The sequence below is a fragment of the Ictalurus furcatus genome, chromosome 8 (assembly GCF_023375685.1).
Source record: "Ictalurus furcatus strain D&B chromosome 8, Billie_1.0, whole genome shotgun sequence".
NCBI classification, from domain to species: domain Eukaryota; kingdom Metazoa; phylum Chordata; class Actinopteri; order Siluriformes; family Ictaluridae; genus Ictalurus; species Ictalurus furcatus.
Window position 1 is genome coordinate 14,827,404 of NC_071262.1, and position 19,880 is coordinate 14,847,283.

The 19,880-nt window shown below is 36.8% G+C and overlaps 1 protein-coding gene across 2 annotated transcripts in view; it reads right to left on the reverse strand.

Moving 5' to 3' along the window:
- slc36a1 (solute carrier family 36 member 1) overlaps positions 1-19,880 on the reverse strand; it is a 33,206-nt gene that overhangs the window by 1,437 nt on the left and 11,889 nt on the right. The gene's annotated exons all lie outside the window — the stretch shown is intronic.

The window sequence follows — 19,880 nt, forward strand, 5'->3', positions numbered from 1 at the left end:
CCCTCTTCCACATACATGAGCTCAAAGATGCACATAACTGATCCGCGTCACTGTGATTGACAGCAAGAGTATGGACTCCCCTCCATCCAAGAGAGTATGGACAATCTTGCTCCCATAGCTCCCAAATGTCTGTGGCATCATCAGGATATGAACTTGCAATATCTCAACTATAGGCATTAATCTAATTTGATGAGCACAGGTCCCTGCATCCCATAAGAGCTTGCAAATGGTTGGGTTCATCACCACACTACAGACTGAAATATCTCTGATGTGCTGTTTAGATTATGCAAATATAGTATGAATTTCTAATTTGTAGCGTATTATTATTTTGTAGTACTTCTACTCAAACAATGGCTGTACCACAAAAACTGTTTTTTGTTTTTTTTATTCTTTTTTTTAACTTTTTTTTTTATAGCTGCTGTTTGGTCAGTTTTCAGTGTCAAGGTAACTTTGGTAAACATAAACACGTCTGTTGTAAAATTGAAGAGCTATAAACTGACTAAAGGCTAATAAAATAAAATAATAATAATAATAGTTATTATTATTATTATTATTATTATTATTGACAGCAACAATCATCATCATCATCTAACATAATGCATAAATAATACATGCATCACTTTTATATACATTACAATTGCATTGCAAATAAAGGTTGGTAAAAATCCCCAGGGTTGAGGAGCTATGTTTTAAAGGTTTGTGGGGGCAATGAATAGATGCCAAAGGCATCCTAACAAGCATTATGCTGATAAGTGAATGCTTTTCATGTCTGATGGACTTTAATCAACTTCTAATGAGGCTGGAGGAAGCATGGACACGCAGCTTCGCTCATACAAATATCTTGACTCTGTGGTCATGCTGCTCTTCACTGATGGGTTCTTCTTTTGCTTAGAAAAATAGCAGCAAATCAAGAAATCCTAATTTCTTACCCTCAGCACTTAAGCACGCACAGCTGCTTAGGGCCTTGCTGCCACTTATAAACTGCTGTTGGAGTGCCTGTTAAAAGGCCGGTTGAGCAAACGTGATATATTTAGAGCAATTGATGCAAGACACTTGTATGTTAACTCTAGAGGCTGTAGTCCATTTCAGAAAATTTCTCAAATTAAGCCAGAAGGGAGATAGACAGTTGCCCTTTAATTTGGAATCCAGAAAGCCACCCTAAGGCCAAAAAATCTCATTTACAGCCAGCCTTAGGTTTCTGGTGGTGTAAGAAAATTGTGAGGCTAAATTATAAGGCTCCGGGCTCAGAAACATGGAAAGGTAAAATGCTCTGCCAGATCAGGATATCGACCACACTGCAAACTTGTCCACAGTACAGAAAGAATACAACTAAATAGAAAACTGAATCCCCATGTGAGCAAGATAAAGCACAAAAAGGCAGTGAAAAATTAATTCAATTCTATGACATGTCCAAGGCCATCAAATGAAACCAGTGCATAATGGTCCTCACTTAATACAATACTTGGAGGAAATTACTTGCAAATTATTGACCACAAATGGATGCAAATCTGGAGGGTTTCTGCAGCTTTTGAGAGGATTCATAATGATGTCTTTTCCTCACCAAGGCCTCCAACCATATTTATAAATCAGCACCTGAATTCCTCTTCAGAGAAGACCATCTAAAAGTTCATTTGTCTCTGTTGGGTCATTAATCAGCTTGCAAACTGTTCACAATGGCTTGTTTAACTAAAATTGAGTTTCCTTTAATGCACATCTGTCTACTTGAATGGTGTCCGTTCTCTGTGATTTGCTTGACTTTCACAGGATCCTCACTGTGATTTAGGCTACTGACAAAACCAGTCTTAACTGCTTCAACCACAGAACATCCCGAAGACTCTTCTGAAGACAGAGTCCATTAGACATCCTTTGATTGGCTGGGCTCATCCGTGCTATTCATTTGTGGCCCACGTTCAACTCGTCCATTTCACAGCTTTGGCTAACCTTGTAGTGTCACAGTAACAGTGAACAGTGTGTGTGTGTGTGTGTGTGTGTGTGTAACAGCACATTTTCATTCTGTCAGGGACACAAAGAGAATCTATATGGAGAAAATCCATTCAAGGTTTTTTCATCAAAAAGCAAGCACTTAAGTAGATATTTACTTAGCTATTAAAGACAGACTCAGAGGACCTTGTGTTGAACAGGGAAGGATGATGGTAAGGGTGAAGTCAGGATAAAAAATAAAAGAACAAATATGTATTAGGCCATAATAATACTCATTAGGAAGTACTGTAGTTAATGTATGCAAGATTGTACCATAAATTATACCACAACACTTTTGAATTCTCAAATGTGATTGGTCAGAAGGTACTGATTAATTTTCTATAACAGCAGCTTTGATAGTAGTGCAATCTAGAATTCAAATAGGTTTATGTACATTAATGCTCTCTTTCTAATACATTATCATTTCTGTAGTAACAACTCATTCAATCTAAGCTGACTAGTAAACAATTATTTAACAAACGTATAATCTTTAATGTGGTGAGGCTATGTCGAAGGGCAGGTTTATTTAACATTTACGAAAGGACTCTAGTGTCAAGCTACATTTTTTTTATTAACTTCAAAAAAGAGTTTAAAACAAACAAACAAACAAACAAAAAAAAACAGCATGACACACTGATGACCAGTCTCCAATAATACACCACAGCATGTGTATCATCACAGAAATGAAAGAGACAACTGGCAACAAATGCAAACCCTATAGCTCATTGGGAGACAGATCTGATGCACTAAAACTGTACTTCCTGGGTCAAAGCAGTTAATCTATACTGAAACTTATGCCCATACCAATCTCTTCTTTTAAAGGCCGGTCAGATGTAGAGCACAGAATATGGAAACCGGAGAAAGTCCACTCAAATTTAAGTCCCAGACACTTTGAAAGCTCTCAAGTCACAGGGCCATGGTCATGAGGTAATTGAATAACAAGGTGATTGAAAGGCAGTTCTCATGAAAGCTCTTAAAACTATTCATCTTATTAATATTAACAGGCAAAAGTATGTGGACACCTGACCACCATATCTATATATTCCTGATGAGCATCCCATTCCAAAACCATGGGGGTTAATGTGGAGGTGGTTCCCCCTTTGCTGCTATAACAGGATTTCCTTTTAGAGATTATGAAATGTGGCCATTTATGCACATACAGCCACAAGATCATTAGTGAAGTCAGGCACTGATGTCAGGCAAGAAGGCCTGGCATGCAATCAGTGTTACAGTTCATCCCAAAGGTGTTCAGTGGGGTTGAGGTCAGGGCTCTGTGCAGGACACTTGAGTTCTTCCACTCCAACCTTGGCAAACCATGTCATTTATGGACGTCGCTTTGTCCTGCTGGAACAGGTTTGGTCCCTTTAGTTCCAATGAAAGTAAACTGTAATGCTACAGCATACAAAGACAATCTATACAACTGTGCACTTCTAATGCTGTGGTAACAGTTTGGGGAAAAGCTCATACGAGAGCGATGGGCAAGTGTTCGCAGACTCTTGGCTATAATACTGCTAAGTTGAATTCTCGATCCTGAATAATCAGAAGGTGTGGATTCATTTTTATGTATTCTTGCTGCCTCAGAGTTTCAGGGTCCTCTGGGTTGTCCGGTTTCCTCCCACCTTTCAAAAACATGCATGCAGGTGGATAAGCTATGCTAAACTGCCCATATGTGTAAATGAGTGTGTGAAAGTGTGTGAGCATGGTGCCATGCAATGGACTAGCATCACAGGGTGCCACCTCCTGCTCACTGTTACAGGGGTAACAGTGTCATTATTAGGTAACAGTGTCATTATTTAGAGGTGGACATGGTGGCTCAGTGGTTAGCATTAAATGTTAAAATATATACTAAAATTGCATGCTATTTATACTAGAAGAAAAGCTGAATAACACATCTGGTCATAGGCACGTAAGCAAACATCACAGTAAACAAGCATCAAAGCTCAGTCTACCTAGAATGACAGATTAATGTGTGTGCCTTCTTCAATATGTAAATGTTCTTTGAATATAGAGGACTCAGCTGCTTCCTAGAAGTCGTGACCCAAATCATAATTACAATTAGAGCTGCAACACCTAATCAATAAAATCGATAATAATCGATTATGAAAATCATTGTCAACGAAATTATCGATTAGTCGGTCTGCGCGCGGCCTGGGGGAGATTTACTCATTATGTTACTTCTGTTCATAAAACAAGCTTCGGAGAGTAAATACTAAAGTTGTGTCACAAATGAAGTAGTGTACAATTACACTATGCACTACCGTCTAGTGTGTGGATTTTAGAAACGTAATATCATCTCAAATATAACACTAGCGTTTTTTTTTGTTTTTTTTTTACTAACCGGAAGTACAAGCCACGACGGCGCATGACGTCTTATGTACGCTATCATTAGCAAACACCCAGAGTTACTGATAATGACTTTCTAAAGTTTACTTTCTGTCCCTTTTATACCCAACATGACCTCAGTTACCAACAGACGGAGGAGAAATCGTCACGTGACTGAGAATGAACGTGTATAACCTCCAAGTCCTCTAAGGTGAGCATTTTAAACACCGCAGAAATCAAACTGATGCACGAGGACAAACTTATGTTTATATCCAAAATGCTCCACTGTGTGTAAGGGGCAGGGGAAACTGGTGCAAGCTGTTTAAAAGGTTTAGTTTAATTTAAGTTTATCTTCATTATATGCTGTATTTGCGCGCTTGCAGTGTAAATTGTGTTGTTTATTATAATGGAAGTGATCTATTAGTAACAAAGCCGTGTTGCTGATCACGCGCAGTGTAGTGTGTGGGAGCGCGAGTAAGACCTGTAATGTCTGATTAAAACATTATGATCAAAAGTAAACACAAGTAAAATAATATTCTACATATATATATATATGTATGTGTGTGTGTGTGTGTGTGTGTGTGTGTTTTATAGTAATTATGCATTATGTTTATGGATGCATAAAAAGCACCGAATTAAACTACAGTCCTACATTTATAATATATATTCTGGTGTGTGTGTGTGTGCGTGTGTATTGGGTTCTTTTCTGTTTTGGACAAACAGTTGTGTAAAGTTTTAGTCTGAAGTTTATATTTGTAACACTCAGTTTGTGGATTTTATTTTAAATAAACAACAAAAAGGATACTGAAAGTTTGCCCCGCCCCATCTGATTAATCGGAAATAAATAAATAATCGGTCAACTAATCGATTATGAAAATAATCGTTAGTTGCAGCCCTAATTACAATGACTGTAAAGTGTTTAAATGAAATAGTTTGTAAATCAAAACTCACAGAACAGAAACCATGTTTATGTCTTTCAAGGCCTCAGTGCTTCCTTGTCAAACTAAATCTATGATAGATATTGCAGCTTCACTGAGATTTTATCAACATGTTCTTCTGGTACATTATGCTTCGTCTGTATGTCGCTTTGCCATGATATCACCTCAAGTGGAACCATCATTAAGGGGCAATCAACTTGTCAAACAACTATTCAGAAGTTGAAGGATAACACAGCTATGGAAACGAGTTTCTTCCTGGTCATTGTTTACAGAAGGAACACAATGAATTTGCCTTGCTAAATCATCTGATACAGATTTACTGAAATACTAGCACCAGAGAACATAAATTACACACCATCAATCTAATGTATGAAAATCTTGGCATGAACTAATGAACTCACCTTTAACAGAAGTATAAGAAATAATATTAGCTAAATTATTAAAATAAATACTTTGCTTCAACACCACTACCTTACCACTCAACATTGTAGTTGGTGGAAGTGGACCGTGCCAAGTTCTCAGACCCATATGTCTACGAGTGTGAGTATATGTGCCCAGAATACTAGCCATGATTTTTTATTACTTTGATTGGCTTTATAGTGCCTTCAAATATTAAAATCCTAGGGCAGAGCCACTTCAGAAACTAATAGATCAGTCAGTTTTGTCTAAGGAGATTTACCCCCATATTTGACTCATCATCCTGCATGTTTTGCACCTCTGCTTTAAGATCACAAACACAATTTATAACCAGAAAAGAAAATGCAAACCAGATATAAAAATTAATTGAATGGATTTCGGTTATTCCAAGAGAATTGGTTTGATTCTATTATACTAGTTAGATACTGGCATAATGTAGTATACGTGTGGATGTAAAAATAAAATCAGTGTTAATGTAAAGTGTCTCCTGTTAGAGGATTCATCTATCTCCCAGTTTCACTATTTTGTTCTGGATAAGGCAGAAGACTGGAGAGAGACATCCTTTAAAAAAAAATGACATACGGAGAACCCTTTCATACTGAAATATGACCGAGCTTTGTATCTAATGGCTACCTTTGCACAACTTAATGAAGATTTTTGACGTGCTTGTCCAGGGTTCATTATATGTCAAAAGGTAGAACTTTAATCTCTTTGTGGATGAGTTTGGAAAAGACCCTTTTCAATGGTATTCATGGTAACATCCATCCATCTTCAACCGCTTACTCCTTTTCAGGGTCGTGGGGGAACCTGGAGCCTATCCCAGGGAGCATCGGACACAAGGCGGGGTACACCCTGGACAGGGTGCCAGTCCATCGCAGGGCACACAATCACACACACATTCACACACCCATTCATACACTACGGACACTTTAGACTCATGGTAACATATCAGCAATTAATATACTAAGACATTTTAAACTGAAACCCGCCATCAAAAATAGATTTGTTCGACTTGGTGTAGCATTTCCTACTGACCTATCTAAACGTTTGCTTTAAAATGCCTTACTTAAGGCAGCAGACATTCATACACAGCTGAACTGACTGTGTCCATGAGTGACCATGATTTAATATGGGTGAAGGCAAGGCAAAGTGTTCCTTTTTTAAATGTGACCAGTTCATTGTGAGCTCATGGACAGCTGAAATGTTTACCAACGTTACAGTAATTACTTTTACTTGCCAATAAAAATGGAGCATACACAATTTAATGAAAACAGCTTTTCTCCTTCAGCTGAGAAACCAAATAATTATCTCAAACCTAAAGAGTCCATCAAAGCACTAAGGCTGAAATGCCTCAGCTCAAACCACTACACAGGCTGACTGAGTAATAGAAAAAATTCAATCTGCTTCAACAAAATAAATTTTTAATGATCTTGCTACTAGGAACATAAAATAAAATGAGACAAAATATACCATCAGGGAGTCATTTTGCCTTCCTTGATGCTATTGGAAATCTTTTTAGGTCAAAATGAAGAACAGAAATGTTTAGTAGAGAAATAAGGAAACTGGGAAAAAAAAAACACCAATATTTGTCGAAAGTCATCTGCTGTCTGTATTTTTAAAATCACTCCATTTTGTTCACCCCTCAGTACTCCACTCCGTATATAGAGAGGGACAAAGAAATTGAGTGCTTTAAAAATGCACTTCAGCTGGAGATGGAATAAAAAAAAAATGTTTTCAACATTTAGTCATGACATAGTTGGGCAGGATTCTTGTTCCTCAAACAGCCTACTCTGCTCCTCATATAGCAACACTAATGACCTCTGGCTACACCAACTCTCATCTACACACCAGTGTTCTCACCGATCGCTGCAGCTCCAGCAACATGACCCTGCTTCAGCCACACTGACCCGCTTAACAACACACCAACACCCATCTCCATCCACTCAAACAATCTCAGTTACATACCAACACTCTCAAATCCATTCACACCAACACTCAGCTACACACAAACCTTCATGTCCAACCACACCAACCCTCTCAGCTCTAGCAACATCAAGTCCTCCAGTTACAACCACACTAATACCCTCAGCTACACACCAGCCCTCTTGGCTCCATACACCAACACTCTTGGATGGACATCAACAATTACAGCTACATCTACAACCAAATCTCTCAGGTCTAGCCATACTAACCCCCTCTGCTACAATCACACAACACTCTTAACTACTGTACTAGTGCTTGACCGATAGTGGATTTTACCAATACCTAATTGGGCAGTACCTGCCGATAGCCAATGAATCAACCGTTTTTAAAATTGATACTGAATGAAAACAACACTAAAAGTAAAACAAAAAACAGTACTTACTGTATCAAGAAAATGTATTGTACTTTTTAAATGAAATATATAAATATTAATATATATTATCAACTAATAAATATTAAAGTAAATAAAAGATATATATCCAAACTGAACCAAAAAGTAACACTCCAAATAACAAATAAAAATAGAGACATCCAAAAAAACAAACAAACAAAAAAAAAACACTTCAAATAACACAACAAAAGTTGTCAGCGAGTTTTCATTTCGCCTCTAGAGGCCACTCTCGTACTGTATAATGACAGTGGACCCTTCTCAGCCGCTCTCTAAATGGACACAACCAGGAAAAACTATCGTGTGGATTTTTGCAGATGACCGATATTTCCAGCAATTGGTCATTGGTGCCGATTAATCTGTAAAACCGACCAATTGGTCGACCTCTATTAACTACACATCAATGCTCTCAGCTATATTGACACCAACTCTATCATCTTCAGCCGTACCAACCCTCTCAGCTCCAACCACAGCACTTCTCTCTGTACCTGTGACCTTCACCCTTCTCACCTGTGAAAACAGACATTAATGTCCAAGAATCATGACATGACAGTGCCACTATTAGCCAAGTAAATGAGAGCTAATAAAACACTTCTCAGCATCAAGAGGATGCATACACTCTGAAAAGCAAATACTGAAATTACAAGATGAAATTACACTATTAGGAAAAAATAAATTATACTTTGGCAGATACATCCTTGCAAAGTAACTGCAGCAACCAAATAATTCTACAATTACATTTTTGAAATCAATAACTGATGCATGTGTAATTTTGTTCTTTACTTTTTGTTTTTTACTTTCTTGTAATCTCATACATTTCAACTTGTTTAGCTTCTTGCTCGACTATTTCATAGCTCTTGCTGTTTAATAAAACTTTTCTGTGACTTGATCATTCCAAATAACATGTTCCTCCTTTACAAGAGGTACCTTCTATGTAACATAGCACAGCACAAGCAACTGCTTCAACTACATTCCTGGATGCTTCTACTGTTATGTTTGTCTATGAAGTGGTAAACACGTCACACTCTTCATATTCTGATAACCAGCTTTCTTACCTCCATGCACCTGAATAAGTATAAAGCACTTGTCTGGGGTTTAAATCATTATTCTCAGTTGTTTATGTCATGTCAAAAGAATGGAGTAGCAACCCTTACTGTTAACAATCATTCCTCGATATCCACAGGTAGGTGTTTTATTTCCAAAGATTGTGGCATCAAAACCCACAGGATTTTTATTAGGTTTTATTTTGATAGGTAGATAGGTTTTATTTTGTTGTTCAGGCTGTGATGGGAATACGTACACAATGACAAAGCAAGTGCTCTTATTACTCTGACATAGTAGACTTGTGCACCCAACAGAGTGGAATAGAGTCAACCACTAGGGTTGACAAAACAACGTATTTCAATTCCTGATGCACTTGTAAAAAAAAGTCAATACTTTGTGCTACCTCTCTTTGCCAAGAAAACAGCCCTGAGTCTTCTCCTATAATGCCTGATGAGGTTGGAGAATATATGGCAAGAGGATATGAGACCATTCCTCCATAGAGAATCTCTCCAGATCCTTCAAATTTCTAACTGGGTTCTTAAAACGCATCAGAGAATAATGATTATTATAGCTGGTTTGAGTTGTGTACAATAGCTGTATGCATTTGTTTGGTGACAAATAAAGGCTTTCTTCTTTCTTTTCTACTGAAACCTCAACGGCATTTGTCTTTTGGCGTTTCAGTTGGGGTTTCAAGTTAGCTAGACAGCTAATGATACCTTTCTTTATATGCTGTTGATAATCAAGGTGGCGTTCACTTCAGCATAGCTTACTTGCAAAGTTAACATAAGAACAAAATGAAAAGAACGTTTTTCGTTTAGTTGTGTCAATAGACATGAAAAAGTAATTTGTAAAAATTGCTCAAGTAGTTTTTCACCAAATAACTTGTTTACTTGAGTAATTTTCTTGATGACTACTTTTACTTAAATTAATAATGAGACTAGAATACCAACACTTTTACAGTCAGTGTGTTTTGTACTCTTTCAATCATTTATTTTTAGGGACTCAATTTAGTTGAAACTTTTAAACTTCACTCTATATTCTCTAACTGTTCTATCATTATTTTTGTCTGATCTTTAGAGTCATTTTGAGCCTTTTGAGTCATTAATTATCAGTAGACTTTATAATTGACATTTTAATATTTTGACTTAAAAAATTCATTACAAAATTTAATGAGATTCACCATGGAGCACCTCCATCACTGAAATCTACTTACACACACCTGGAAAAATGGATTTTAGTAAGTGAAATGTAAAACTGCCCACACGTACATTAGAAATCATTCAAAACTAGGACAGTAAATCAAATATGGATTGAAATATAAGCTATCATTATCTGCTTTCTATTAAAATTCCACTGTCTGCCAATTATTACCTTGCTTAATGGGTTCCAAGTCTGTAAAATCCTGGTCCAAATTCAGACATGGTTTATAGTATGCCCAGAGTTTGTATGCACACATTTGTCTTCCAATGACATTATTATTAATGAAGCTAATTTAGGTCATGCCCTAACCTCTAAAACCAAATTAAAACTTTGTGGCTTTTTTAATGCTTATCCAAATGTCCCCCAATGTCAAAACTCTCAGATATTCCCATCAATGTAGAGACTTTTGGTCCCCAGCAAGATATATAAACATAGCAACCTCCAACACATAAGTGTGCATCTTGTGACTACTGCATATTCTGATAGAAGATGTATTTCAGTGATGTTCACCTGTTCTTATCTGGCATTCTCACAGACTCTCTATTTTCAGTCATCTGCTTTAGCTCCACACATGGCTGAATAGCACGCAGTCGTGCTGATGGGAAAAATCTACAGGAGGTCAGTCAAGCAGCTCCAGGGCAAACAACACACCATGTTCCAGGTGCTCAGCAGTCACTGTTCTGCCAATGGTGACAGGAGAATCCAGGACAAAGTACTTGACAAAAGTGGGCACGGGCAATGATCCCTCCGGTTTCCATCAACAGAATACACATACACACAGGTCTACCTGAGCCAAGACCACTTCTTCCTGTAGGGAGAATGCATTCTGCTACAATAATAATTGTGCTAATTTTGTCAGTAACAATTAAAATGAAACATGTTTGTCAACAACCTTTTGTCTCAGGGAGTTTTTCCACTACAATCTCTGGCTTGCTCATTATGTATTCATCTGGATTTATGTAAAGCTGCTTTAAGACAATGTGTATTACATGTTACAAGTTTATACAGTGACAATTTAACCAACAGTGCTTATTTGTCCATGAACCATCAATACCTAAACACAACTGCAAGCAAGGAACCAACAGGGAACACTCTTGGAAAATTTACATTTTAGTCAAGTGATAAATGTTCAGTTTAACCATGTGCTGCAAAGACTATGACAGTTGGAACATGAAGCTTACACCATCACTTTATTACAGGCGAAAAATTAAAACTCATGCATTTGACATGCACCATGGAGAAGGCCAGTCAACTCTCCAACGACCAAATGCATCAATTACACTGCCTCATTTTCTTTTAGTGAAGCATGCATATCACTTTTTGAATATGCAAAATTACATATGAATAACACAATACTATGTAATTAAATTTATACCAAAAGAAGTGAATGCAAGTTTTCAAGAAACAAACAAAAATATACAATGAGAAAGAAGAAAAACACTGAAATGGAAAACTGTGAACTCAGTGGCAAAGATTTTACATGGTCTTCAAATAAACAGCACTCTTTGTTACCACTTTTCTTAGCTTCCTTTTCGCTAATAATGGTTTATGAACGCGCTGCTGGAGTTTTTGTTTACGTTCCACAAGTTTATTGTCTCGTTGTATATTTTTGTTTGTTTCTTGAAAAGTTATGTTCTTTTTGGCACAAATTTCATTCCATACAATACTGATATTGAGGTAGAACAAACTGCAAATAAATAATACAAAAAGGTGGACTATTTCTACAATAACAAAAAACAATATATTTTTTCCATTTGTTAAGGCTAAATTGCATGTCCTTGTGAGTTAACAATAAAATATGAGGTTGGACTAACAAAAAATGAAGAAGAGAAAAAGGGACACATCTACAAATTATTTTTGAATTGGCTACTTCCAACTCCCATACAGACTTGGAGAACAAACAAAAACCTTGAGAAATTTGTAGCGGCGAGCTTTATAGGAGCAAAACTGATTATTGCATTATTTTCTTTTGTGCATTTTCTTGATATTATTGCTAAAATTGCATAACAGATTTTATCCGCCTTCAAAAACCATGTACTTACAAAGTCAAAATAAGTTTCCATTGCATTGTTAGTTAAGTCAAGTGGCAACTATACTGCTACCCCTGAATAAGCCAGTCCCATTTCCACGTCTTTTAAAAAAAAATACTGTTCTTATTGCTCTGCACAGTATCAGCTCGACCCAGGCTCTGATTTTCCTTTAGTGTACACATGCAATCTTTTGAGGTAGGAACGGAGCTCCAGCTCCACACACCAGATGAAGCCCTGTGGCTTTTTTCAGCAGATCTGAGGTTCCTGCAGTACATGCCAGAATACTTTTCCTCCTCCCTCTCTCATCTCCCTAAAGAAAAAAAAAAGGCAGCTCAAAGCAGCCCTCTCCAGTGATTAATTCAGTGGAGAGTCTTTGGTGTTTGATGCTGGTTTCAGACTTTGCTGAGTCTAACAAACTTGTAGTGCTGTTATTTCACTGTGAACATTCACACATATGATGAGGGATTTTTTCCCCCATTTATTCTGTGTGGAAGGTTTTTAATGACGAACCATTCCGGAGGGTATAAAAGATATTAAAAGTTTAGTTTAAGGAATAGAAAAAAATTGTATTAAGTGCAGTCTCTAAGTAGTTTTTCTACTGTTTTGGCTCTGTAATATGTGGAGTTTGCATGTTCTCTCCCTGCTTGGGGGTTTCCTCCAGATATTCCGGTTTCCTCCCCCAGTCCAATGACATGCGTGATAGGCTGTTTGGCATGTCCAAATTGTCTGTAGTGTGAGAATGTGTGTGTGTGATTGTGCCCTGCGATGGGTTGGCACCCTGTACAGTGCCCTGCCTTGTGCCCAGAGTTCTCAGGAATAGGCTCCAGGCTCCCCTGCGACCCTGTGCATTGTAGGATGGATAATGGATGGATAAAGCTGTCTCTCCTTTGCACAGTCACCACGATTCTATATCACTGTGCAACTTGAGTATGAACATAGTAACAGGGCTTCACCATTGTGCATAAGCATTGTCTGTGAGATCCTTTCCCATCCTTTAAAAGTTTAAACAGGACCACTTCTGATGAAAATGAATATCTTTACTAACCTTATTGTTAATAATAATTTATTATTTATCACACTACATATGCATTGCTTTTATTTTGCAGGTAGTGATAACGTCAATATGTATTCATAAAATTATACCATTGGGTAATTTGTTTCATTTAGTGATATGTTCAATTTAATCCTTTAGTAGGTCATAGCATTTATAACCTACTCAAGTACATATGTACTTTATATAAACTTTCCTCCATATTTTTTCTGTGACTGAATATCAAACAGTGAGCATTGGGTACAAAACTATTATGTTAGTTCAGAGGAAGTGCACTGTTTTTAAATGGAAACAGTTCAATCAATGTAAGGTAAACTTGTATGAAATCTAACCGATGATCCCTGCTCTAGGCCTAGTCCTGTCAAACAAGTGGTTGAACAAGCTTTCTGGGGATCCCTAAATCTTTTAAAAGAGAAGCACCAATCATGAGTGCAGACTTACAAAACCTGCCCATGATGTGCTGGATTGCATCAATGACTTTCAGGAACACCTATATCAGATTTGATCCTTGGCTACAAATACTATCTAATAATAATAATAATAATAATAATAATATATTTTCTCAAAGAAACATGGGAGGTAAATTTGAAAAGAAATTCTTTCAGATGGAAGCAAATATTAGCTTTAGTCAAGTTTAGTTCAGTATTTGGGGATAAAATGATTGGTTTATAGGAATCGAATCAAAACTTTAGTAACACAGCGGTACATATATGAGGAGGCACAGCAAACAGATACAAAATGTGCTTATAGTATGTCTGAAATAACATTCAGTTAACTAAGGTACTAGCTCACCATGCAAACTGCATGTGGGACTGCCTACTGCACGTGCTCTGCATTAAGCACAAATTGTTTAAAAGGCACTGTGGGGGAAATAGTGGGAATGATCAACCAGAACTGCCAAAAAGGTCGGTGCTTAAGAGGAAGCGCAGTATTGAAGATACTAGGCTAAAAAATAAATACATGTGTCAGGACAACAGTGTGGAGAGCATTAATATGGCTGATACGCCATTTATGTCAATTTAATTGATTTAAATAAAAAGATGTCTGTGTACAGAATGAGCTAGTTACTTCATATAAAAATGTACAATTAAACTCTATTTTTTATTGTGATCGACTATTGATAATATTTGAAAAATTGGACATGTAATCTTGTTTAATGTGAGGAAAACTGATGCGTGTTCCTGCCAGACATGCTATGACCACGGCTGCCAGATCCGCTTGAGAAAAGTGGCCAAACTGAAACCAGGAGTTCTTTTACCAAGGTTCCAAAATGGTTCTGTAGTATTACAAATATTTTGTCATATATTTCAAAACTTGACAAGTATCCCAGTTCTGCAAGGCTTCCAGCAACACACAAACTGACTGCCGCGAATTGGCCAAACTATAGCACATGAAACAGAATATGTAAATCAGCAGCTCTTTACATCTCTCCACCCCATGCCAATTTCTGTCTTTGTTTGCGATCCGATGCATATGTATGAAGGCGATAAGTGCACTTTGTGTGTTGTCCTAAACTGCACATTTAAGTTTGAACACCACTCTTATGCATAACATGACGCATGAACCGAATGCATCCCAAGTTCACCTAAAAGCAGATGCAAGCAGCTTAGCGCAACTGGCCCAGAGTGTATTGTATGCTGATCCAGGCAAAAATGTAAGGCTTAGTTATGCCATATTAACATGTCAAAGTGGTAGAAAACCCATTACCCTTTCTACTATCTCTACACCTTTGACTTTATTTATAGATGGTCCTGAAGTAGTGCTCTGCTTTATGTAATGCTGGAATATTTGGAAGTGCATTTGTCATACCTGTCAGTTCAAAAAAACGCTGCTGATTTGTCCGAAATGTATTCTACATTATTTTCTAACATCGCAATCCACACAGCTATATTTCACTATAGATAACCATCAACCAATTAAATAAAAATATGCACTTAGTAGTAAATCTTATAAACTTCCCTATATTGCAAGAAAGAGAATCCAAATATTCCTTAGAAGATTTTAAAAGATGTTGGAATATTGCTTTAAGATATTGTGCAACAGATTTTCATTTTTGTTACATCTAACATGTTCTTTCATTTCTCAATAATGCCCCTTCTATCTTTTAGTGAACTGCAATCATGTATCATCTGGAATTCAGGATTGCAAGGCATACCTGGGCATCTTGGTAATTTATTCATTAAAAACAATGATAAGATAATGGTGAGATCAATGGTGGGGGAAAATGCAATCCATGTTGATAATGATTAATTCCAGAATTCTAAATCTAAAATTCCAACCAAGTTTGATTTAACAAATTTGACAGGATCTTAATCAATAATCTATCTCATCTGTGGCTATAAAACCCTTGACCTACTTGACCCATCAATCAGTGCATACTGATTCAAAGTGAAGTAAAGTTTATATATATATATTTTTATTTATTTAAAAAAAAATTTTTTATATTATATATATATATATATATATATATATATTATATATATATATATATATATATATATATATATATATTTATATATATATTTATTTATTTTTAATTTTTTTTTTTTACTTACTTACTTATTTATTTTGAGAAATAGAACAACTAAATTTATTAGAAAATACCAGACAGGCAGAGACAAAAATAATAACTGCACAATATTGCATGAACAGTCTCATGCATGAACATTTATAATAGAGACCAATTATGAACTCGACACATTGTTTTTCAGTGTGTCTGTGGGCATAGTTGTAGGTTTTATATTTAGTTTTAAAAAAAACAACAACAAAAAAACCCCAAAACACAACCAAAAAATAACCATCAACATCTGTGTTAAATCCGAATACAGATAAAAATGTTTGGGCCACTAAACAGTTACAGATGCAGATAGTGGCATTGTATTACTCCCTTAATATTCCTTCATAAAACTAATGACTTCTGTCTAATCTGGTGCTGTTACTATTTTTGAGCACAATTAGTGTACTCTGGCCTCCACCTCTCTCTACTCCATTTACTATACTTATAAATGCACTGTAAATGTGTGGCAACATGAGTTTTCAATGGCTACTGGTGATCTTGTACCAATTTAAAATGTGTAGTAGCTCCATGTTTCGATTAAACACACTACTCCTAAAGGTTTCCATCTTAAACCCCTCTACACAGAGCAACATACTTCAAAACAATTCACACTGCATATGATAAAGATTCAGGTTACTGACCTACAATCAGTGCCCCTGCATCCTTCAATTTAGCCGTTCAATCACAAAAAATCATTGGTAACCAAAATGACTATGTTTACATTTGGTCTGTTTATGCCTAGTTTGAATATGTTAAAAAATGTAACAATTTAAGTAAGAGATGTTCAGAGATGTGAAAATAATTTCCAAAGGATTTTTCCAACTTCCCTTCTCATATACAAATTACATTGTGTAACTCCTACCCAATTTCAAAAAGTTATTCCAAGAGCGCGGAACAGCAAAAGCAATCAGCTTACAAACAAACAATTCTGGATGCAAAAAAAAAACTGCCTTCTACTAATGATATGGACCATGTCAGCTGCCATGTGAAGAGTCCACAGCCTGATGGGGATTAAGAAATCCAAAAACCAATACATCATGAAAATAGGAAATGTCATGGTTTGGAGCTCCTAAAAATAGGCCACCTATAAAGGGAATGGTAAGCATACGTGCCATGCAAATCACTGGCAATACACAGCAATTTCTTGTGTTTTCAGCGGGATTGAATGTGATTGCTTTCACCTCAGACAAAGACTCACACACTCACAATGCACACTGCAACTGTCAGTGTCCTGCTGAGAACCCACACACACCCACACACACATACACACACACACCCATACAGTCACACCATGGCCCATCAGCTAAACATCACACAACAGTGAGGACATTTCAGTAGTCCTCCATTCAAAAACCTTATATTAGGTGTAAAGCTTTACCCTCAGACACAAAAAATGAATGGTAGCTAAAGATTGAGGGAACTAGATATCTAATGAACCATCGTCTGAAGATTGAAGTTGATCCATGCTTTGATACGATATTTCTGAAGGATAAACTTCCACAACACAGAGGTTCAGAATGTGATGTTGGATTGATGGCATTTTTGCTCCTAACCAAACCATATTCCAATTCACCCAAAATGAGGGCTCTCACACCAACAATTGTGTAGGTTTAATTTTTTCCCCCTTCACATGAGTATTTTAACAAGGTATCAAGGAAAAGAACCTTTTACAGTGCGCATCTTTCATACTTTGTGAAAGGTAGTTCAGAATAGAAAATGGCATTTTGACTTTTAAAGCAAGTCTACAGCTCTCCAGCTATACAAGTCCATACTTCTGCAACAAAATTCACGGAGTAAGAAAGTTCATTAAATTCATTCTTTCATCTTCAGTAATTACTATATCCTGGAACACCAATCCATTACAGGACACCATGCACATACTTATTCACACACATCCAGGGGGACGTTTGGAGTAGCCAACCCACCTACCAGTATATCTTTGGGAAGTGGGAGGAAACCGGAGAACTCAGCACACAGGGACAGCATGCTAAACTGTACACGGACAATTAACCCAAGCTCAGAATTGAACTGGAGACCTCGGAATTGTGATGTGGTAGCACTACCTGCTGTACCACCGTGTCATCTAACCAAAAGCTGTTGTATTACAGACAGTTAGGGCTTTCTACGCTTCTTTTACACAGGCAACTCAAGAATTATTGGAACCCTTCAAGTCTATAATGAACTGATGTGAAGGCTAGACACACGTAGAGTATGAAGATCCATGATGAGAACATTTCAAGCTCCTTCGGCATGTAATTGACAGAGATTAAATTTTACCCAAGAAAAGTAAATAGCACAAATATCAATATCTGCTTCAGGACTGTGGAAGATGCGTACAGGGTACAGTTATAGAGTGCCATTACACAGTGTGTTGTAATGTGTAGTGTGGAATGAGAGATTTTATGAGATGAAGAATATGTAAGCTTTTGAGAAGTGTAATATGTCCAATGTGTAATAGGTGTTAAGTTTGAGGTTTAGTTGTAGTTTAGTTGTGAAGTGATGCAAGATATAGTATATTTGAAGTTTAGTGTAGTGTAATACACTTTATGGCCAAAGGTTTGTGGACACCTGACCATCACACCTATATGTAGTTTTTCCGCTAACTCTTACCACAAAGTTGGTAGTACACAATTGTACAGAATGTCTTTGCATGCTGAAACATTAAAATTTCCCTTCAGTGGAACTAACGGGTCCAAACCTGCTCTAGAATGATATTGCCTCTGTGCATAAAGCGAGATCCAAGAAAGCATGGTTTGTCAGGATGATGTGGAAGTCGAGTGGCCTGCACAGAGCCATGACCTCAATCCCAGTGAACACCTTTGGAATGAACTAGAACACAGACTGCATGCCAATGGGAAGTTCAACAAGAACCCGAATATTTCATCACAGGATCTGCTAGTAAGTCTTGCAATTGTTGGTGTCAAAGTGCATGCTTCTATAATCAGAAAGAGAATTTGACCTACGTGAGAGTACAGTTTGCCAATGAGCATATAGTCAAAGCATATAGTCAAAGACCAGACTTTTCAGAGTAATATACTCTGAACAGACGAATCAAAGAGAGTTGCTTGGCCACAGTAACAGCAGACATATTTGGTGCAGATCAAAGACAGCTTTTTAGGAGAATCACCTCATACTAACTGTGAAGCACAGTGGTGGAAATGTTATGGTTTAGGGTTGCTTCACTGCCTAAGGGACTGGACAGCTTGCATTTATTGATTCAATTATGAATTCTGCATCATATTGAAGAGTGCTTGAAGATCATGTGAGTCCATCTGTTCAAAAGATGAAGTTGAACTGAAAGTTTACCTTTCAACAGGATAATGATCCTAAGCACACTTGGAAATCCACCAAGGAATTGCTCAAAAATAAGAAATGGAGGGTTATGGAATGGCCCATTTGGTCTGATATTTCTGTTGAATAAATTATTTTACTTGTGGTTTCATTCAAGTATATCAACTTCATTAATAGGCATTGTTTCAAAGATGATCAAATGTTTGCTTTTCCAAATATGTCAAAAAAGCCAACAATTTCCATGTGGTATACCTACATATTAAAAAGTACAGGCTTTCCTGAACTAAGCATTTCTTTTGCACATAACTTAATTAAACAGTAAGCATTTTAAAATCTGGTCACTCCCCAAAAGTGAAAAACTGCTTTAAAGATTCTGTTCTAATTGCGGCATATGAGCATAATCTATATTTTTGACAGCTGGTATCAACCTGAATTGATTAGGTTGATGCCTTTTTCTATCCGACAACTTGATGAAAGCTTGGAATTCATGGTTTCAAGAAATTACACTAAGATAGGACTGTTATTATTGATGTGTTAGTTAAACTGGCACCCAATATAATATTTGCAGATAGATAGCCAAGGCAAGTTTAGAAAGTAAATAAGATTCTCCACATTTCTACAGCGTTTCTTTTTTGGCCATTTTCCAAAATTCTGCCACAACAACATCCAACAGGTTTTT